Below are 23,346 nucleotides of genomic sequence, written 5' to 3'. Positions count from 1 at the left end.
ACAACTATATAATTTTTGGAACTGGATGTCACATGAATAAGCTGGTTGTAGTTGCTGCTTACGGTAATTACTGTAGTTTGTGTTATGAAGATTTTCTGTGAGGTGAGTGACTTATGAAATAGTGTGGGTTATTGTTACGATTGCTTGCAATTCAGGGTCATTGTTTTGTGTTAATTAATTGAAGTCATGTTGTCATTGTATAGCAGTCAGATTGCGTTGGGCTTGTATATTGTGGGTAACAAATGAATAGGTTAAGTTTGAGTTGTCTTTGTCAGGGAAAATTCCGTAGATCTACGTTAAAGAGACAGTAGTTTCACATAGTTGCACTTTTCTGTCACGCATGACAGGTGTGTTATGTGGGCTGCATGAAATCAGGCGAAAACCCTGAGGTGGACTTAATACTTGGCAGGAGACACTATTTTCTAGGCTTCTTTACGTCCTCACTGTGCTCTTAGAACTGAAATAAGCTATGTGACACGATGGATGGGCATACTAGATGCAATGCGCAACACATCTGCGCAAAGATTCACTAGATTCTCACTGTGGTTTTAATATAGAGACCGATCGGAGGTTGAAAAAAATAGCACTCTTAATGCTTCACTGGACGCACACCTGAAAGATGATGGAATAGTGTTGTTTGTACAACGAGTATATCATCGTTTTCAGTGATTAAGAAATGATCAGCTGAGCTGATATGTAGATGTACAGACAGTAAGTTACAAATGCCGTACATGCGTATAGAGGTTTTGGGTTTCCTGTAGACAGTTCTGCTGCGGTAGAGCTAACAGGTGCATCACAGTGTGGGAGTGGAATGGCACAGTAGTTATAAACGTACACCAAAGTTGAATTACGCTGGACTATGCGTTTCTTGTGTGCAGACAGTCTGAATTGCACACAGACTCACTGTGGAATTCAGTTGGGATATGGTCCAAATGCACTGTCACATGCAGCCGTAGAGAAATAATGTGGAAAATTTTACGAAGGCCGCACGGACGTGAGTGATGTTTATCGAAAAAGAAGGCAATCGACATCTACTACTGACAATAAAGTCCAGACAGCCAGGGAACTGATTCGCTACAGTCTCACATTCTCCAACGCTGAGGACATTCATCCAGCTTTTCTCGAATGACTCCGTGACCAAGGAGAGGATTTATATTATCGAGGAACTCAACGATTGGTAAAACGTTCCGGACTTTATGTATAGAGACCTGCCGACTGTGTTGAAAAAAGTTGTGTCGTATCTGTGTCACTTTGAAGTGTGGTGTAGCATTCAGCAAAAGTAACTTGGCTTGCCACAATAATGTGTATCTTACTTTTTGAAGTCCCCTCGTGCTTCCCAGATGGTTCGCGTAGCGGCATCTCGAAATTGCCACTACAGCTGAAAATATAGAAAAGTGCAGAATATGGTGTCAGATCATTCGAGACAGCTGATCCGATAGGTATATCATAAGAGGAGTTAGCAATCGTCGCATTCTTGGCATTCAATAAGCCACACATATGAGATGGCGATCACCTCAGGGAACATCTTAATTGTACACCGGTTTTGAGAGCTCCGGGTCCTGAGCTAAGGACAAATGAGTGCTGTCAGTCTCCTATTACCGTATACTCTGGACATGCTTATGGTGTGTTTACATCTATGCAACTTTCTGGTCGCACTAAGTGCATGCAGTGGTTGCACGAAGACACAAAGGGACCATTGCAACGGTGCAAGGTCACACACGCCTCTAACCTGTGCGCAAGGACAACTGTGCACAACAGCCGAAGTGTTCCCATCCCAGTCGAGAAGACGCATGCAATAGTTGTGCGCGGTTCTTTTCGTTTGGTTCTTTGTTTTACTACGTCTCACTGTTGAAAGATTCAGATTTTCGAACACAATCAAATTTGCCTTTTTATTAGAACTTTGACCGGGTGATCTGACGAGCAGCACACAGAATTTGAGGGAATTATCGTGCTTTTCCTTGTTTATGGCTAGTTAATTCTGCAAATTGTACGGACAGAGAGAAGCGAAATGACTCAACAAATAAGAAGAAAGACAAACCTGGACAAAATAAAAAGCCTGCGTTCACACTTTCGACGATTACATGTTGAGGAAGATGACTGATTCTGGGGCCCTTAATGTGCCGAAGCCGTTCTCGTTCCTTTACGAGCCGCTTTGTTTCACGTGAGGAAAATGAAAACGAGACAGCTGGAAAAAAGTAACTGTTTATTATTTTAAAAGTAATAAGCATACTTTAAAATCAGGGCAGCCTAACCATGAATATATCAATTTGAACAGGTAAGACCGCTTTAGCTGTAAGTGTTTTATTTATATGAACCACCGATTTCGCAGTATTCCAGCTAGGTGTTATCTGTACAAACTGATGGACAAAGGCTCATTAAGGCAACAAAACCTAATAAAAATGATATGTCTTTACGGAATGAGCATACAAAATCAATTCATTTTCCAATTGAGAAAAGAGAATTGGATGACCCAGCGCTCATCGTCAGCAATTTTTCGCTAAGTAGCAGACGTTAAACACAAAATAACATAGGACGCACCCGTGATACCTAGAAAGGATGGAAACTGATAAAAATAAAACCCTAATAAGTTACTTTCAGTTAAGTAAAATACCAATAAATTCCAATGACCACGAATTGCAGTATCTGGTGAGCTAGCCTGATCCCCATATACCAAAATAGTGCTCAAAGCACGGACCGTATATGACCTATGGGATAATGTGAAATTTGAGCAGCTAACGGGCCCTAATTTGCCTAAAATGGAATGAAAAACATACTGGTGAGGACTCAGTTATCTTAAATTGTAGTTAATCCTCCAAAAAATTCCAGTATAAAACTATTTTCAAGTTTAGCAAGAAATTGCGTAAGTTAAAGGGGACTGAATGCCGTATTGTACCTGGACAACTCAACTGGCAGAAAACAACACATTTGGAAGCCAGATGACAAAAGGCTCATCTTACCAAAAACAAGCGCGCGCACTGGATTGTGTATTAACAGGGGGCGTGTCAATGGGCAATTACAAAAGCGTCATATAGCGACATGGAGTGATGGGTCATGCAGAACGCGCATGGGCATACTCGGATATAAGTAGCAAAGAGAATGACAGCTGAACTGATGTGAAGACTGGATATTCCCTCATAACGTGTTAAAACCAATATTAATTCCAAAAACTTATTAGTGCCAATGTTGTCCACAGAAAAATAGCACTTTAATGCCTACTAACTATTAGAAGTTCTAAACTATGGCATGCGACGATAATTTATAAAAAGGGATAGTAAAATCCAGGATCCAGACTTTACAGTTATCGTGTTGGTGCTACTTCCAAAATTTTTTGTAATTACCTTACTTTGTTGGTGAGTTTTTCAACCTTTTTAGTTAATTTTAAATTGAGCGCGATGGTTGTTTGGGTGTATCTGCACGTTCCCTGTTGGAGTTCGGACACTTGCGAACGTGGATATTTGTGACCCCCTAAAATCTGCGGTTTTACCTGTTCCCAACCGAAGGGTTGGATGCCCTTGTCTTCTCCTAGTCCTCCTCCTCCTCCTCCACCACCACCCTGCCCTGGAATTCCCCTGGACGGTGTCCAGATACTTGCGGTTTTACGTGCTCCAGAGGGATAACGCCACACTGGTCGAAACTTAAGTCTTTCTTCTCACTTTGCTTCCGAAGTTCCTAGTATGACCTTCAGTATTGAAATTATTACAGCGACCAACAACAGGCCTTTTGCTCATTAATGGTTACGCCTATCGCAAAGTGAAGGAATCAAAACAAGATGGTGTTACGGAGGTGTGCTTACACCAAAAATATGACCACGCCATGGAAGGACAATAGCAGAACGGAGAAGTGTTTGACGTCATCAGAACATCTGTTGACACCTGATGCAGTTCTGGAAGTTAAGAAGCAGGTGGAGAATGCGAAGAGGAGGGCTCGAGATGAAAGTGCGCAGCTATCCGAGAGATACGTGGATGGAATGGGAAATCTTCATAATAAATGTCATGACTTTGTTACAGTGATGCCTAACTCAGAATTTATGAATCGGACCTTGGGTCGTCAACGGAGTCAAGGGCGGAGAAACCATGAAGAGCTTAAGAGCTCTTACGAACTTTATCTCCATGAAGATCTCTTAAAATAGGATATAGTAGTAGTTTTCTTCTAGAAGACGATAGATTAGAGGAGAGGACACTCATTTTGGTGGAAACAAAGAAAAATAAAGCTTAAACACGTCTTCCCATTTTTTATGGATGGAAAATTTAAGAGCTGCAGCAAGCAGTTTGCACAAATGAGTACCGTACACACAACTTAGGAGGCCCGGGTGGCGAAACAAACTATCTCCCTGCTGTATTTGCGCAGCTCCCTAATAAAAAGAAAGACAAATTTGTTCGCCTGTTTAGTCTAAGTGAACAAGCAGTTTCTTAGGGGTGTCCTAGAGAAGTGAACGTCGATTTTGAGGCAACTGCGATATCGGCCCTTCGTTAAGTTTCCTACTCAAGTAAAACAACTGAATAAATGGATGTTTTTTCATATGAAGAAGGGTTTATGGAAAAAGACGTTAATATCTCTTTCTAACTGAGGATTTCGCCAGAACGAAGATTTAAGGCTTCTCATCAGCATATGCACAGCGCTGGCATTTGTAAAGCCGGAGGACCTAAGTAAATGATGTGGTGAGATTAATGTAAAACCCCTTGATAACGAATGGGTCTCTCAATTTTTTGAATACTTTAAGGGTATCTAGCTACAGCGTGAGGATATCCCCATGGCAACTCATCAAATACAGTGGAATGTCAGGTCTTAAATGGCTACACAGGCAACTGAAATGGCCTGGGAGTCGGGACAGGTTCCATCAGACTGGACAAAAGCAGTAATCACACCAATCTTTAAACATGGAAACAGAAAAGATTGTAACAACTACAGAGGTATCTCTTTAATCTTCTCAGGTATTGTTGAAAGGAAAGTGCGAGTATTAGTTGAGGACCAATTGGATGAAAATCAATGTGGGTTTAGGCCTCTTAGAGGTTGTCAGGACCAGATCTTTAGCTTACGGCAAATAATGGAGAAGTGTTTTGAATGGAACACGGAATTGTATCTATGCTTTATAGATCTAGAAAAGGCATATTACAAGCAAAGCTAATGCAGTGAGCGCTCATCTGCGATCTACTCTCTTCTGCAAGAAGGCAGTCAGTACCAAGACTAAGTTATCTATGCACCGTTCAATCTTTCGACCAACTTTGTCGTATGAGAGCGAAAGCTGGGTGGATTCAGGTTACCTTATCAACAAGGTTGAGGTTACGGATATGAAAGTAGCTAGGATGATTGCAGGTACTAGTAGATGGGAACAATGGCAGGAGGGTGTCCACAATGAGGAAATCAAAGAAAAACTGGGAATGAACTCTATAGATGTAACAGTCAGGGCGAACAGGCTTAGATGGTGGGTCATGTTACATGCATGGGAGAAGCAAGGTTACCCAAGAGACGCATGGGTTCAGCAGTAGAGGGTAGGAGGAGTCGTGGCAGACCAAGGAGAAGGTACCTGGATTCGGTTAAGAATGATTTTGAAGTAATAGGTTTAACATCAGAAGAGGCACCAATGTTAGCACTGAATAGGGGATCATGGAGGAATTTTATAAGGGGGTTATGCTCCAGACTAAACGCTGAAAGGCATAATCAGTCTTAAATGATGATGATGATGATGATGGTAACCTTCAACCTAGAATCACTTATTTGGTCGAGTGCCTCAAGGAGGAAGCGTGACTCACTAACTTCATGGGCATGAGGTTAGAGATGAATCTTAAACGAAAGAAATAGACGAAGGAATACTTTTAACTGGGTGACTGGATAAAGAGAACCATAAAAAATTATGAAGAGACTGGCAACATTAGGTCCTGCTTGGAAGCTATTCCCAATATTCAGGAACTGGAGTAAACTATATTAGAAGTGAAACTCCCTGGCAGATTAAAACTCTGTGCCGGACCGAGACTGGAGACCTTTGCCTTTCGCGGGCAAGTGCTCTACTATCTGAGCTACCCAAGCACGACTCACGCCCCGTCCTCACAGCTTCACTTCTGCCAGTATCTCGTCTCCTACCTTCCAAACTTTACAGAAGCTCTCCTGCGAATCTTAGAAGTTTGAAAGGTAGGAGACGAGGTCTCGAGTTCGAGTCTTGGTCCGGCACACACTTTTAGTCTACCAGGAAGTTTCATATCAGCGCACACTCCGCTGCAGAGTGAAAATTTCATTCTGGATATATTAGAAGTAATGCATTAGAAAGCTATGAAGACCACTGCGTTCTCGCAGATTATTTAGTTAAAGTTACTAAGTATACTAAAGTAACATTATCGACACAAATATTTAGTTATAGTTATTAATACAGTGTATAATGTAGTTCTGGCATAAAAAAGATTAAGCCTATTTACACTTATGTTAAACCCGCCAGAATGGTAAATGATCATTTATCACATAGTCAGTCAAAAGGCTGTGTCTAGAGTGATGAGAATCAGCCTTTATTGCTTGCCTCGAAACAGTATCCCTAAACAGCTTATTGATGAAAGTAGCTGGTCGCAGCTTGGTTCACTAGAGTTTAATCAGTAACCAGTGGGATTTGGCTTAGCTAAACAAACATTAAATATCACTCAAATGATTCCTCTCACCATAAATTACAGTTGCATCTAACTTATTTTCGCTCTTTCTTTGTACGTTGTCTCACCGAACATTAAAGAATTTTCGGCCGCAAGGGATATCGAATTTTACCTAGTAAATTAACATGGAGTACGTCCTTTTAAACCATTCACATACCCATTTCTTCGTTCGTTGTTGTTTTTGGACTATCAGCCATAGCAATTAAAATAAACAAAAACATTGTGATCAAATTGATTAGCGAACATTCTCTTTCCTTTTACATCGTTTCTTTCCTGCTCCTCCTATAGCGATGGGCTATTTCTATCAGTAAGTCTGGAAAGAAGCTATTATGCAGACGGAAGGAGGATGGGGTTATATTATGCTTGGAAGAAATAATTATATATTGACATGGTATTGCTTTCGTTTTCCGAAAGTTTTAAATATTTCGATATTCCAGTATTGAAAAAAAGCGCTACATTTCGGTACAATGGATCGTTGACTGGAAATATGTTAGTGTTAGATGAAAAACTATATCTAAAATCCTGAAACTGCTTGTTCACTTAGATTAAACAGGCTAACATATGTGTCTTTCTTCTTATTAGAGAGCTATGCAAATACAGCAGGAAGAAAGTTTGCTTCGCCACTCGGGCCTCCTAAGTGAGCGTGTACGGTACTCATTTGTGCAAACTCCTTGCTGCAGCTCTTAAATTTTCCATCCATAATAAATGGGAAGAAGTTTTTATGCTTAATTTTTCTTTGTTTCCACCAAAATGAGTATCCCTCCTCTAGTCTATCGTCTTCTAGAAGAAAACTACTACTATATCCTGTTTTTAAGAGATCTTCATGAAAATAAATTTCGTATGAGTTCTTAAGCTCTTGTTGGTTTCCCCGCCCTTTACCCCGCTGACGACCCTAGGTCCTATTCCCAGATTCTGAGTTAAGCATCACTGTAACAAAGTCATGACATTTATTATGAAGATTTCCCATTCCACCCACATATCTCTCGGATAGCTGTAACAAAGTCATATATGCAGTGGGACACTATGAATAATTATAACACTATTTTGATTAGCAACGTGATTTCCAGAAACCAAGGTGTCTAAGAAGAAGGTCCCTTACGCACTGTGTCTCGGGAAAGATGCGGAGACGGCGGCCTGGAAGCGAACATTACATCGACATCTACATTTATACTCCGCAAGCCACACAACGGTGTGTGGCGGAGGGCATTTTACGTGCCACTGTCATTACCTCCCTTTTCTGTTCCAGTCGCGTATGATTCGCGGGAAGAACGACTGTCTGAAAGCCTCCGTGCGCGCTGGAATCTCTCTAATTTAAAGTTTCTGATCTCCTCGGGAGGTATAAGTAGGGGGAAGCAATACATTCGATACCTCATCCAGAAACGCACTCTCTCGAAACCTGAACAGCAAGCTACACCGCGATGCACAGTGCCTCTCTTGCAGAGTCTGCCACTTGAGTTTGCTAAACATCTCCGTAACGCTATCAAGCTTACCAAATAACCTTATGACGAAACGTACCGCTCTTCTTTGGATCTTCTCCATTTCCTCTGTCCACCCGACCTGGTACGGATCCCACCCTGATGAGCAATACTCAAGTGTTTTGCAAGCCACCTCCTTTGTTGATGGACTACATTTTCTAAGGACTCTCCCAATGAATCTCAACCTGGCACCCGCCTTACCAACAATTAATTTTATATGATCATTCCACTTCAAATCGTTCCGCACGCATACTCCCAGATATTTTACAGAAGTAGCTGCTACCAGTGTTTGTTCCGCTATCATATAATCATACAACAAAGGATCCGTCTTTCTATGTATTCGCAATACATAACATTTGTCTATGTTAAGGGTCAGTTGCCGCTCCCTAAACCAAGTGCCTATCCGCTGCAGATCTTCCTGCATTTCGCTACAATTTTCTTATTCTGCAACTTCTCTGTATACTACAACATCATCTGCGAAAATCTGCAAGGAAATTCCGACACTATCTACTAGGTCATTCATATATATTGTGAAAAGCAATGGTCCCATAACACTCCCCTGTGGCACGCCACAGGTTACTTTAAGGTCTGTAAACGTCTCTCCATTGAGAACAACATGCTGTGTTCTGTTCGCTAAAAACTCTTAATTCAGCCACACAGCTGGTCTGATATTCCGTAGGCTCTTACTTTGTTTATCAGACGACAGTGCGAAACTGTATCGAACGCTTTCCGGAAGTCAAGGAAAATGGCATCTACCTGGGAGATTGTATCTAATATTTTCTGGGTCTCATGAACAAATAAAGCGAGTTGGGTCTCACAAGATCGCTGTTTCCGGAATCCATGTTGATTCCTACAGAGTAGATTCTGGGTTTCCAGAAATGACATGATACTCGAGCAAAAAACGTGTTCTAAAATTCTGCAACGGATCGATGTCAGAGATATAGGTCTATAGTTTTGCGCATCTGCTCGACGACCGTTCTTGAAGACTGGGAATACCTGTGCTCTTTTCCAATCATTTGGAACCTTCCGTTCCTCTAGAGACTTGCGGTGCACGGCTGTTAGAAGGGGGGTATGTTCTTTAATGTACTCTGTGTAGGATCGAATTGGTATCCCGTCAGGTCCAGTGGACTTTACTCTGTTGAGTGATTTCAGTTGCTTTTCTATTCCTTGGACACTTATTTCGATGTCAGCCATTTTCCATTTTTTCGTTTGTGCGAGAAATTAGAGAAGGAACTGCAGTGCGGTCTTCCTCTGTGAAACAGCTTATGAAAAAGGTGTTTAGTATTTCAGCCTTACGCTTGTCTCCTCTGTTTCAATGCCATCATCATCCCGGAGTGTCTGAATATGCTGTTTCGATCCACTTACTGATTTAACGTAAGACCAGGACTTCCTAGGATTTTCTGTCAAGTCGGTACATAGAATTTTACTTTCGAATTCACTGAACGCTTCACGCATAGCCCTCCTTACGCTAACTTTGACATCGTTTAGCTTCTGTTTGTCTGAGAGTTTTTGGCTGCGTTTAAACTTGCAGTGAAGCTCTCTTTGCTTTCGCAGTAGTTTCCTAACTTAGTTGTTGAACCACGGTGGGTTTTTCCCGTCCCTCACAGTTTTACTCGGCAAGTACCTGTCTAGAACGCATTTTACGACTGCCTTGAACTTTTTCAATAAACACTCAACATTGTCAGTGTCGGAACAGAAATTTTCGTTTTGATCTGTTAGGTAGTCTGAAATCTGCCTTCTTACCAAACATTTAAACCTTCTTTCCTTTTTTATATTCCTATTTACTTCCATACGATTACGAGGCTTCCCTTGGCTGAGGGATCGCTGTTCAAACTACCTGGTGAATGGCGTAGCCGCCAGTGTCCGGCAAACCCTGCCGACTGCAAATACCCGCGATCACAACTGGCTGGTGTTCTCCCTAATGAGGGCAGCGGCGTCCATGATGCGACCAAACAGTTCATCTCGTGTATTCATCTTTCGTTTCTACACCTAAGGCTTCCAACAGCCCCATAAATATCTTGTGGCGTGAGATCTGGCGATCTTGTGGCCAGTTAATTGTACCACCACCACCAATAAAGCGAGTAGGGTATGTGGCATTGTGATCTTCCCTCACGCGTCTGGTAAAACATGGAGAGGCTCCGTCGTACTGGAAGCTAATGCAGTCTGCGTGACCGAAGGAACGTCCTCAAGATATTCAACAAACGAAATTTAAAAAATGCAAATAATTCTGTAAATCAAACTCGCGTGCGGGCCACTAACGACCAAAAACAAATGTACATTAAATGTGTCCTATTCCCGAAACCATTCGAAATAGGGAATATGACCATCTGAAGTTTTGAGCTTAAAAGGCGTTCCTGTCATATTCCTGAATATTGACCATGCGTTCTCGGAGCTCCCCCCCCCCCCCCCCCTCCCCAATTTAACACTTTTAGAGATACTGACGAAATTATTTGCAGCTATTTAATTATTGTTTCCACAGCTAAATAGTCTATTTTACTAATTGTAAGAATTTTGATTACTCTCGTCCCAATACTTTAACAAATGGGCGTTGATGAACTCGCTTTGTTTCGACCCAAATTAAGGAATTCACAATCACATTAGGAGAAATACCACTCACATTTTATATCATGAATTAACTACGAGAACATTTTATACAAGGCAGATCTGCATTTGTTGAATTATAATCACAGGCTAGTGCGCAAAAATTTTTCGACAATTTCAATGACATACTGACTGAAACAGCAATAAAAGCAGGAGGTGGAATCCGGTAGGCTCGCTGCAAAGACTACGAACTCGCTTTCATCTGCACGAAAGGTTAAAGGATGTTTCTTCTTGGATCTCGTTAATCACTACTATGAAGAGGGTAAAAAAACTGGGATATACTGACGATGTTTTCTGCACCTCAGTGAAAGAATAACTATGAAGTGGGCTGGATTGCAAAAGAAGAAATTAAAGGTAAAGCCTTATTCGGTAATGGGAAAAGAGAGAACTCAAGAATCAATCACGGAACATACACTATCTGATCAAAAGTGTCCGGACGCCTCTATGGTGTCTATTTGTTGGAAGGGTCTGAGTTTTGTGAATGCCAGGAGAACGTGACCTACCTTCTACATCTACATCTACATTTATACTCCGCAAGCCACACAACGGTGTGTGGCGGAGGGCATTTTACGTGCCACTGTCATTACCTCCCTTTTCTGTTCCAGTCGCGTATGATTCGCGGGAAGAACGACTGTCTGAAAGCCTCCGTGCGCGCTCGAATCTCTCTAATTTAAAGTTCCTGATCTCCTCGGGAGGTATAAGTAGGGGGAAGCAATATATTCGATATCTCATCCAGAAACGCACCCTCTCGAAACCTGGACAGCAAGCTACACCGCGATGCAGAGCGCCTCTCTTGCAGAGTCTGCCACTTGAGTTTGCTAAACATCTCCGTAACACTATCACGCTTACCAAATAACCCTGTGACGAAACGCGCCGCTCTTCTTTGGATCTCCTCTATCTCCTCCGCCAACCCGACCTGGTACGGATCCCAACGGCGAAGTAAGAAGCAGCTGGTGTTATGATACGGGTGTGTTTCTCGTGGCTACGGCGTGATTCCCTTACGGAAACGCTAAATGTGGAATGATGCGAACATCTTTTTCAGCCCTGTGTACTACGTACATCAGAGGAGCAGTTCGGAGACGATAACTGTATCAGCATGACAGTACGCCCTGTCAAAGCAGGGGTAGGGGTTTGTGGACAGTAACATTGCTTAAAGGAAATGGACTGCTCACATACTTGGCGTAAACCCACTGGAACACCTTCGGGGTGAGTTAGTACTGGCTTTGCTCCAGACTCCAGTATCTGACATCACTATGTTCTCTAGTTTTGGATCTTGAAGGAGAATAGGCTGTCGTTCCTTCACAGATATTCACACACCTTACTGAAAGTGTACGTAGCACAGTTTCAGCTGTCATAAAGGCTAAAGGTGGATGTAATCCGTATAAATGTACACTAAAATGGGTCTGGATGCTTTTAATTAGATACTTCGATCTTCTTCACTTGATTCCTATAACATTTGACGTCCACTTGGTCTTGCATGAAAATAAAACTGTGGTAGCGTTACGAGGCCAATAAAGAGCTTATGACACACGTTAAAGGTTATTTTCAGACCTAAAACAGCGCCTCAGTGATGAAATTTACTTAATGAAGGAGTTGGATGAAATGTCCTGCCATAAATGTGAGCGATGACGAAAAATAAGTACAACTTAAAACCAAATCTCATTTTTTCAATGCCAGGCCAAGAAAGTTTTAACCTCGCTCTCGTGTGCAGAAATTACAATAGTTAAACAACACCTTGGGACTCAACAAATAACAAAACCGCACGAAATGTGTAATATACTGCAAATTAATTTAAGGAATCAAGCAACGTGTATATATGCAATCTGTCCCCATAAATGAGGTCATATAACCTGGCAGAGGTATGTTTTTTGAATCCTGATGGTGAAAGGAATTTTCATCTCGAGTATTTTGGCACACAAATAAGGACACATGTTTTCAGATAATCAGAATGTTGGGGAATGTTCTGTGTACTTTTAGAAATCTCTCGACAGTATTTGAACGATGCTATGGCCTGTGAAACTTCGTGTTGCTTCGTCTCCTGTGGGGGTGTTAATCTCAGCGACAATCTTAGTGCCATTTAAGAGGAGTAGGGTATCTTCAGCCGCTGGGCTTGATTATCCCACCCCGTTCGCTTTGATTTCCATGATGGTGTATGTTGACAACGTTAAATATTGTAACATCCAAAAATAAACGAAAAATATACCCATTCAAAAAACGCAGATAAGAATTCACTTGACGCCTTTCTGAGAGACAATCCTCACTCCTTCCAAATTAACAATATAAGTGTAGACCAAATGTGGCTTGAATTCAAAAAAATAATATCGGCAGCAGTTGAGAGCTTTATACCAAATAAATTAACAAATCACGGAGATGATCCTACATGCTTCTCAAAACGGGTCAGAACACTGTTGCAGAAACAAAGAGAAAAACATGACAAATTTGAAATCACGAAAAATCTCTAAGATTGGCGATCTTTTACAGAAGCTCTAAACTCAGCGCAGACTTCAGTGCGAGATGCTTATAATAGTTTCCACAACGGATCTTTGTCTTGAAACCTGGCAGAAAATCCAAAGAGATTTTGGTCATATGTGCAGTATGCCAGCGGCAAGACACAGTCAATTCCTTCTCTGCGTGATAACAATGGAAATACTCTCGACGACAGTGCTGCCAAAGCCGAATTACTAAACACAGCCTTCCGAAGTTCCTTCACCAAAGAAAACGAAGTAAATATTCCAGGATTCGAATCAAGAACAGCTGCCAACATGAGTAACGTAGAAGTAGATATCCTCCGAGTAGTGAAGCAACTTAAATCACTTTACAAAAGCAAGTCCAGACTGTATACCAGTTACGTTCTTTTCAGAGTGTGCCGATACAATAGCTCCATACTTAAGAATCATATACAACCGTTCGTTCGACGAAAGATCCCTACCCAGAGACTGGGAAATTGCACAGGTCACACCAATATTCAAGAAAGCTAGGAGTAATTTACTAAATTACAGGACCATATCATTAACGTCGATATGCAGCAGGATTTTGGAACATATATTGTGTTCAAACATTGTGGTGGATTACCTCGAAGAGAACGGTCTATTAACAAACAGTCAATACGGATTTAGAAAGCATCGTTCTTGTGAAACACAATTGGTTCATTTCTCGCACGAAGTGTTGATTGCTATTGATAAGGGATTTCAAATTGATTCCGTATTTCTTGATTTCCAGGTGGCTTTTGATACTGTACCACACAAACGGCTACTAGTGAAATTGTGTGCTTATGGAATATCGTTTCAGTTATGTGACTGAATTCGTTTTTTCCTGTCAGAGAGGTCACAGTTCGTAGTAATTCACGGAAAGTCATCGAGTAAAACAGAAGTGATTTCTGGTGTTCCCCAAAGTAGTGTTATAGGTCCTTTGCTGTTCCTCAGCTACCTAAACAATTTACGAGACAATCTGAGCAGCCGTCTCTGGTTGTTTGCAGACGACGCTGTCGTTTTTCGACTAGTAAAGTCATCAGAAGATAAAAAAAATTGTAAAACGTTTTAGAGAGAGATCTCAATGGCACGAAAATTGGCATTTGACCGTAGATGATGAAAAGGTGAGCTCATGAGTGCTGATAGGAATTCGTTAAACTTCGGTTACACGATAAATCAGTCAAATCTAAAGGCCATAAATTCAGCTAAAAACCTAGGGATTACAATTACGAACAACTAAAAATGTAAATGTCGTGTGACTAGGGCCTCCCGTCGGGTAGACCGTACGCCGGGTGCAATTCTTTCGATTTGACGCCACTTTGGCGACGTGCGCGTCGGTGGGGATGAAATGATGATGGTTAGGACAACACAACACCCACTCCCTGAGCGGAGAAAATCTCCGACCCAGCTGGGAATCGAAGCCGCCCTTAGGATTGACATACTGTCTCGATGACCACTTCTTTTGTTGATCTTAATTTCTTCTATACTGTTCGTTGAATTTGTTCGTGTCGGACGTCCAATGACACTCGTTCAGGTAGTTCGTAGGCCCCTTCACTCAGTTTTTTTTTTTTAATTAGAGAATGTAGATAAACCCTCTGAGCTACATTGCCGGCGTAGGGGAGAGAGTGTCACTGAAATTATACAGGATTTGGGGTGGACATTATTAAAACAAAGACTTTTTCGTTGCGGTGGAGTCTTCTCACGAAATTTCAATCGCCATCTTTCTCCTGCGAATGCGAAAATATTTTTTTGACGCCGATCTCTGTATGGAGAAACGATCACCATAATGAAATAAGGCAAATCAGAGCTCGCACCGAAAGATATAGGTATTCATTTTTTCCGCCCGCTGTACCAGATTGGAATAATACAGAATTATTGTGGAGGTGGTTCGATGAACCGTCTGTCAGGCACTTAAATGTGATTTGCAGAGTATCCATGTAGATGTAGAACACAGCATCAGCTTCACATTGTACGAACTTTTATCACAGTCACGTACCGAGTAGTTTTAAACTTGGCACAATTCGCACAAGAAAGCAACAGCACATCACGTCTTTTTTCCTCCTTTATTTCCTGTGAACATCCATAAAATAGTGTTTCGAAGTTCGTTGTCAAACTATGTCTAGGTATGTAAGACATAAAGCTAATAATGACTAAACATATTAAGTTTTCTGATTGACAGTGTGCTGAATAATTTCTAGACTGTCGTGTGTCAGGGTATTTTTGAAATCTACCTTTACGAAGCACGTTAAGTGTCACACTTTCAGGTTAATTTAAAAAATTCCATCCTATATTGCGTTCAGGGGGAAGACTGCATGGTGATACACGATCCTGTCAAAAGCATGAATAACCATCTTTTGTAAGCCGGCCGATGTGACCGAGAGGTTCTAGGCGCTTCAGTCCGGAACCACGCAACTCCTTCGGCAGCAGGTTCTAATCGTGCCTCGGGCATGGATGTGTGTGATGTCCTTAGGTTAGTTAGGTTTACGTAGTTCTAAGTCTATGGAATTGATGACCTCAGATGTTAAATCCCATAGTTCGTAGAGCCATTTGAGCCATTTGAACCATCTTTTGTAGCGCAGACGTGCTTGAAGAGAGTCAGTGGAGTTCTGGAAAGTACTATCAGGGTTATGGAGCAACACTGGCTCCAATGTCATGGCCAGCTGCGCTACGTTTCTAGGTTGAGGATCCATAGCGCGAACTGCCTGACCGAGGAGGTTCCACAGATTCTTAGCTGGGTCTAAATCTGGCGAGCTTGGTGGCCAGGAGAGTATAGTAAACTCATCCGGGTGCTCGTCGAACAACGCACATACACAGCGAGCTGCATGACACTTTGCATCGTCCTCGTGGTAAATGCCATCGTGCCGAGGAAAATCGAACTCCATATAGTGGAGGACATGGTCCCCAAAGATAGATAAATAGTTGCATCGATCCATTGTGCCTACCAGCATGACGAGATCACCCAGGGAATGACAAGAAAACATTTCCCAGAGCATAACTCTGTTTTCTCGAGCCTCGACACTTACGAAGATTGTTACAGGACCGCACGAGCCAACGGCCACCAGCGCAATGGGGCATGAAACGTGATTCATCTGAAGCAGCCACCTGTCCCAAATCAGTTGACGTGCAGTTCAAATGCCAGACTTTGTAGCCAATGAACAGCAGTTAGCACGGGTCCATGAAGCAAGCACCTGCTGCAGAGGCACATATGCAGCAACGTTCGCTGAACGGTCGTGGAGGGGACATTGTTGATAACCTCATGGTTCATCTGGGCAGTCAGTCGCTCAATAGTTGTATGTCGATTCGCCCTTACACTATCCGAAGCCGTCGTTCACCCCTGTCATATATGGCCGGTCGAGGTGGTCGAGCGGTTCTAGGTGCTACAGTCTGGAACTGCGAGACCGCTACGGTCGCAGGTTCGAATCCTGCCTCGGGCATGGATGTGTGTGATGTTCTTAGTTAGTTTCAAGTAGTTCTAAGTTCTAGGGGACTGATGACCTCAGAAGTTAAGTCCTATAGTGCTCAGAGCCATTTGAACCATTTTGTCATCTATGGCCCGTAGTGCACATAGTTGCCTAGGCACCGGTTTTGGATAGGGCCATTTTGTCATTCACAGTATACTCCTACCACGGCGGCACACAAACAGTTTAAAAATTTGTCTTGGCTCGAAAGTCAATCATCATGCCCTTTTGTACGTCAGATAAATCGCTCCGTTTCCGCATTACGATAACCATTGCAGTGTTTTCCACGTCCCTCACCCTCCTCCACGCTTTATACAGGGTGTTACAAAAAGGTACGGCCAAACTTTCAGGAAACATTCCTCACACATAAAGAAAGAAAATATGTTATGTGCATATGTGTCCGGAAACGCTTACTTTCCATGTTAGAGCTCATTTTATTACTTCTCTTCAAATCATACTAATCGTGGAATGGATACACACAGCAACAGAACATACCACCGTGACTTCAAACACTTGGTTACAGGAAATGTTCAAAATGGATACATGCATCCACCCTCCGTCGCATGGAATCCCTAATGCGCTGATGCAGCCCTGGAAAATGGGTATTGTAGCACAGCCGTCCACAATACGAGCTCGAAGAGTCTCTACATTTGGTACCGGGGTTGCGTAGACAAGAGCTTACAAATGCCCCCATAAATGAAAGTCAAGAGTATTGAGGTCAGGAGAGCGTGGAGGCCATTTAATTGGTCCGCCTCTACCAATCCATCGGTCACCGAATCTGTTGTTGAGAAGCGTACGAACACTTCGACTGAAATGTGCAGGAGCTCCATCGTGCATGAACCACATGTTGTGTCGTACTTGTAAAGGCACATGTTCTAGCAGCACAGGTAGAGTATCCTGTATGAAATCATGATAACGTGCTCCATTGAGCGTAGGTGGAAGAACGAAACTAAAATGAGCTCTAACATGGAAATTAAGCGTTTCCGGATACATGCCCACATAACATCTTCTCTTTATTTGTGTGAGAGGAATGTTTCCTGAAAGTTTGGCCGTACCTTTTAGCAACACCCTGTATACCGTCCACTGCTAGTGGTGCCTACTGCCACCTGTGAGTAGTTATTGCACATTGACGTCGAACATAGGCGGCGGTCACAACAATGTGAGTGAACCGTTTATTTCCCTCAGCTGTTGTGTTTCGTTCATTACTGTCCAAGCCACGTGGGATTAGCCGAGCGGTCTAAGGCGCTGCAGTCATGGATGTGCGGCTGGTCCTGGCGGAGGTTCGAGTCCTCCCTCGGGCATGGGTGTGTGTGTTTGTCCTTAGGATAATTTTGGTTAAGTAGTGTATAAGCTTAGGGACTGATGACCTTAGCAGTTAAGTCCCATAAGATTTCACACACACACACACACACACACACACATTACTGTGAGAAATATTGCGATAAGTACACCTAATTGTAGTGTGATGTTTGTATTTCTGAAGAACTGAAAGTAATGGGGATAATGAACCATGTTTTTGGGATGTAACCCACACTATTTAGGCAACAGTCTGTCCATCAGTTTTTCAGATCCTCATACAATGTACGAAGCATTGTCAAGCATACCGTACGTCCTTTCGTATGGAAAGAGGTCCGAAGCTCTGTCCAAGTAAAACAGTGAAGGATAAATGTGGGCGAAAAGTGGTCGTAGGCGAGATAGTATACAGAATAATGGATCGACATAACTGGACTCGCATTCGGAAGGACAACGGTTCGTATTCCCGTCTGGCCATCCAGATTTAGGTTTGCTGTTATTTCCCTAAATCGCTTAAGGAAAATGTCGGGCCGATTCGTTTCAAAAGGGCACAGCCGATTTACTTACCCATCCCTCCCTAATCCATGCTTTTACTCCGTCTGTAATGATATCGTAGCCGACGCGACGTAACTCTAATCGTCCTCTTTTGGGCTGACGTAACAAAATAAACGATAAATACATAAACTTCTTCGACATTTCAAAACAATATCTGACGGGGATAAATGTAATCCAGTCTCGTAATCATGTACAAAATTTGACTTCTGTGCATGAAAACTTCGTTATGGAGTAAAGAAAATATCCTTAATGTTAATTGTATGTCTATGTTGAAAGGAAGAGAGGAGAAAGGTGACTGATGGATAGCAACGATAGGAAGGTAAGTAAAAGAGAAGTATACTAAATGCTATTATACACAAATGGTAACGAAAAACGGTAAGGTTTTGTTGTTGTTGTTGTTGTGGTCTTCAATCCTGAGACTGGTTTGATGCAGCTCTCCATCCTACTCTATCGTGTGCAAGCTTCTTCATCACCCAGTACCTACTGCAACCTACATCCTTCTGATCTGCTTAGTGTATTCATCTCTTGGTCTCCCTCTACGATTCTTACCCTCCACGTTGCCCTCCAATACTAAATTGGTGATCCCTTGATGCCTCAGAACATGTCCTACCAACCGATCCCTTCTTCTAGTGAAGTTGTGCCACAAACTTCTCTTAGCCCCAATTATATTCAATACTTCATTAGCGATGTGATCTACCCATTAATCTTCAGCATTCTTCTGTAGCACCACATTTCGAAAGCTTCTATTCTCTTCCTGTCCAAACTATTTATCGCCCATGTTTCACTTCCATACATGGCTACACTCCATACAAATACTTTCAGAAACGACTTCCTGGCTCTTAAATCTATACTCGATGTTAACAAATTTCTCTTCTTCAGAAACGCTTACCTTGCCATTGCCAGTCTACATTTTATATCCTCTCTACATCGACCATCATCAGTTACTTTGCTCCCCAAATAGCAAAACTCCTTTACTACTTTAAGTGTCTCAATTCCTAATCTAGTTCCCTCAGCATCATCCGACTTAATTCGACTACATTCCATTATCCTCGTTTTGCTTTTGTTGATGTTCATCTTATATCCTCCTTTCAAGACACTGTCCATTCCGTTCAACTGCTCTTCCAAGTCCTTTGCTGTCTCTGATAGAATTACAATGTCATCGGCGAACCTCAAAGTTTTTATTTCTTCTCCGTGAATTTTAATACCTACTACGAATTTTTCTTTTGTGTCCTTTACAGCTTGCTCAATATAGAGATAGAATCACATCTTGGATAGGCTACAACACTGTCTCACTCCCTTCCCAACCACGGCTTCCCTTTCATGCCCATCGACTCTTATAACAGCCATCTGGTTTCTGTACAAATTGTAAATAGCCTTTCACTCCCTGTGTTTTACCCCTGCCACATTTAGAATTTGAAAGAGAGTATTCCAGTCATCATTGTCATAGGCTTTCTCTAAGTCTACAAATGCTAGGTACATATGTTTGCCTTTCCTTAATCTTTCTTCTAAGTTAAGTCTTAGGGTCAGCTTTGCCTCACGTGTGCAAATATTTCTACCGAATCCAAACTGATCTTCCCCGAGGTCCGCTTCTACCAGTTTTTCCATTCGTCTGTAAAGAATTCGCGTTAGTATTTTGCAGCTGTGACTTATTAAACTGATAGTTCGGTAATTGTCAGATCTGTCAACACCTGCTTTCTTTGGGATTGGAATTATTATATTCTTCTTGAAGTCTGAGGGTATTTCGCCTATCTCATACATCTTGCTCACCAGATGGTAGAGTTTTGTCAGGACTGGCTCTTCCAAGGCTGTCGGTAGTTCTAATGGAATGTTGTCTACTCCAGGGGCTTTGTTTCGACTCAGGTCTTTCAGTGCTGTGTCAAACTCTTTACGCAGTATCATATCTCCGATTTCATCTTCATCTACATTCTCTTCAATTTCCATTATATTGTCCTCAAGTACATCGCCCTGGTATAGATCCTCTATATAGTCCTTCCACCTTCCTGCTTTCCGTTCTTTGCTTAGAACTGGGTTACCATCTGAGCTCTTGATATTCATGCAAGTGGTCCTTTTTTCTCCAGAGGTCTCTTTAATTTTCCTGCAGGCAGTATCTATCTTACCCCTAGTGAGATAAGCCTCTACATCCTTACATTTGCCCTCTAGCCATCCCTGCTTAGCCATTTTGCACTTCCTGTCGATCTCATTTTTGAGACGTTTGTATTCCTTTTTGGCTGCTTCATTTACTACATTTTTATATTTTCTCATTTCATCAATTAAATTTAATATTTCTTCTGTTACTTAAGGATTTCTACTACCCCTTGTCTTTTTACCTACTTGATCCTCTGCTGCCTTCACTACTTTATCCCTCAAAGCTACCCATTCTTCTCCTACTGTGTTTCTTTCCCCCATTCCTGTCAATTGTTCTCTTATGCTCTACCTGAAACTCTGTATAACCTCTGGTTTAGTCAGTTTATCCAGGTCCCATCTCCTTAAATTCCCACCTTTTTGCAGTTTCTTCAGTTTTGATCTACAGTTCATAACCAATAGATTGTGGTCAGAGTCCACATCTGACCCCGGAAATGTCTTACAATTTAAAACCTGGTTCCTAAATCTCTGTGTTACCGTTATATAATCTGTCTGATACCTTCTAGCATCTCCAGGGTTCTTCCAAATATACAATCTTCTTTCATGATTCTTGAACCAAGTGTTAGCTATGATTAAGTTGTGCTCTGTGCAAAATTCTACCAGGCGGCTTCCTCTTTCATTTCTTAACCCCATTCCATATTCACCTACTATTTTTCCTTCTCTCCCTTTTCCTACTATCGAATTCCAGTCACTCATGACTATTAAATTTTGGTCTCCCTTCACTACCTGAATAATTTCTTTTATCTCATATATTCCATCAATTTCTTCGTCATCTGCAGAGCTAGTTGGCATATAAACTTGTACTACTGTAGTAGGCGTGTGCTCCGTGTCTATCTTGGACGCAAATAAACAAATTTAACGAACGATTGACGTCTTCGAATGCACAATTTCGCTGTTTGCTAACTACCTTGTCCTAAACAGAAATACTTCCCACCATACAACACGTTTTTGTAACCTTGATAATAATGTCATTGTTGCATATGGTTAATTGTTATCAGATGATTGATGTGAAAAACTAGAATTATGTTCCAGATTTACTGTAAGTCACTGCTATCCTTCGAGGTGAGTAATGACCGACACAGAGACATCAAAAGGAAATTGATTCTTTAATTCTTTCAGTAGCCATCGCTTGTTTAAATTAGGGTATGCAATATTCAGATCTGAGACGCTTATCGATATTTCATTTTATGACTTTACAAAAAACCTGTAATCTCTTTGGTATACGTGAGTGGATACGAAACAATTGAGTAATTACAAAAATACATATTGAATTAAGCCCACTCAGTAGAAATTAGTGATTAAAATTCAGTTTCAGAATTACTTCATAGATATGAATAGTATTAGTTGAAAACAGTCTTGGTTGCAATTTTAATTTTTTATTTATCAACTCCGCGTTTCACCTTAATTAGGCATCTTCAGGCTGATTTATATTTCAGCCTGAAGATGCCTGAATAAGATAAACGTGTTGTTGATAAATAAAAGAACTAAAATTGCAACCAGGAATGTTTCCAGCTAATACTATTAAACACTGGTTTGTTGAGTCAAGCCACAGATGGATTGGAATAATTTCGATAAATATAAATCATGCTTCTAAATGCACCTTAAGGATGAATTCTAACGAATCTGTCCTAATGTAATCCCAGCGCACAGAGTACTGAAGTTGTGAGCTTGGAACCGCGCCCTGTAGTCATTCGATGCCAGTATTTACTTTACTGTGGTGTCTAATATATTTTATCACCGCAGTAGTATAAAAACCAGCTCGCAGAGAACAAGCATTGAATCCACAAAACTAAAAATAACATGAGCAGTTTGTTCATATATTGTCAAGAAAGCATCTCAGACTGGCTCAGAAAAGAAAGACACTGCCGCGCTGTAAGCAATTCGTAAAACTATACGACATTCCCTTAGCTGTTTTCCAATTGTTGTCATATCGTAGCTTTGAAGATTAAGTATTCGTGCACAGTTTGCAACTGTTATGAACAATTTTAGTGGCCACATTTGATTTAAAAAAGTTAGTGAAGCATCTAAGCGTCGTAACGGATGCGATGCCAGGCGGTACGCGTTGCTAGCGCACACTTACTTTGCGCGTGACTCATTGCTTCAGAGCGGCGCTTGGTTCTGCAACTGGACGCGAGGAGTCAGCACCGCGTCTGCGATTGTACGCAGTAGCAGCTCGCCGGCTGGCGGACTCGCATACAGCTGTGCACCAGACACCGCTCGCCGCTCTCGTACCCCCTTCCGCTAGCGGACCTCTCGGGAAAGGAAAATAATAACGCGTCAATAACAAAAAACGTGAGAGCGCGGACCCGCAAGAGGCTGCGTGGCTGCTACATGGCTGCGCCCGGGAAACTGCCCCGCCCAGGCTGGTGGCCGCGATGCGGGATGCTGCGCCTGCGCACGCCGCCGGCATTGACCGACGCGGCCGCAGCGCCCTCTGTGGGGGAGTGCACCCTGTTAACACCGTAAAAACCCACCCCATTGTGCTCGGCGTGGCTCTGACACGAAAGGCCAGCCATTGGCCCGTGACATGACGTCCCAATAGGGCAGATCCGCCTGAGTAGCACAGGTCGCAGAGTCAAGCGCCCGAGCTGAGCGCATACTAAACGGAAATGGAACTGGCGGAGGGCGTCAGCTCCTTTTGGGCTTCTCACATCCGAATTACTTTTCTACATATCTCCGACGTCTTCAAACACAGTTGTCCCAATAACTGAGGCTACGTCACGCG

At 42.2% G+C, this 23,346-nt stretch overlaps 1 protein-coding gene across 1 annotated transcript in view; it reads right to left on the bottom strand.

Annotated features, from left to right (window-relative positions):
• Positions 1–22,878, bottom strand: part of LOC126298262 (voltage-dependent calcium channel gamma-7 subunit-like) — a 179,031-nt gene extending 156,153 nt beyond the window's left edge. Inside the window, exon 1 of the mRNA XM_049989564.1 lies at positions 22,702–22,878. The gene's annotated coding sequence lies outside the window, so the exon portion shown is untranslated. The remainder of the gene's footprint in view (positions 1–22,701) is intronic.
• Positions 22,879–23,346: the final 468 nt, after the last annotated feature.

The sequence above is a fragment of the Schistocerca gregaria genome, chromosome X, assembly GCF_023897955.1.
Source record: "Schistocerca gregaria isolate iqSchGreg1 chromosome X, iqSchGreg1.2, whole genome shotgun sequence".
NCBI classification, from domain to species: Eukaryota; Metazoa; Arthropoda; class Insecta; order Orthoptera; family Acrididae; genus Schistocerca; species Schistocerca gregaria.
This window is presented reverse-complemented; position numbering and strand designations above follow the sequence as displayed.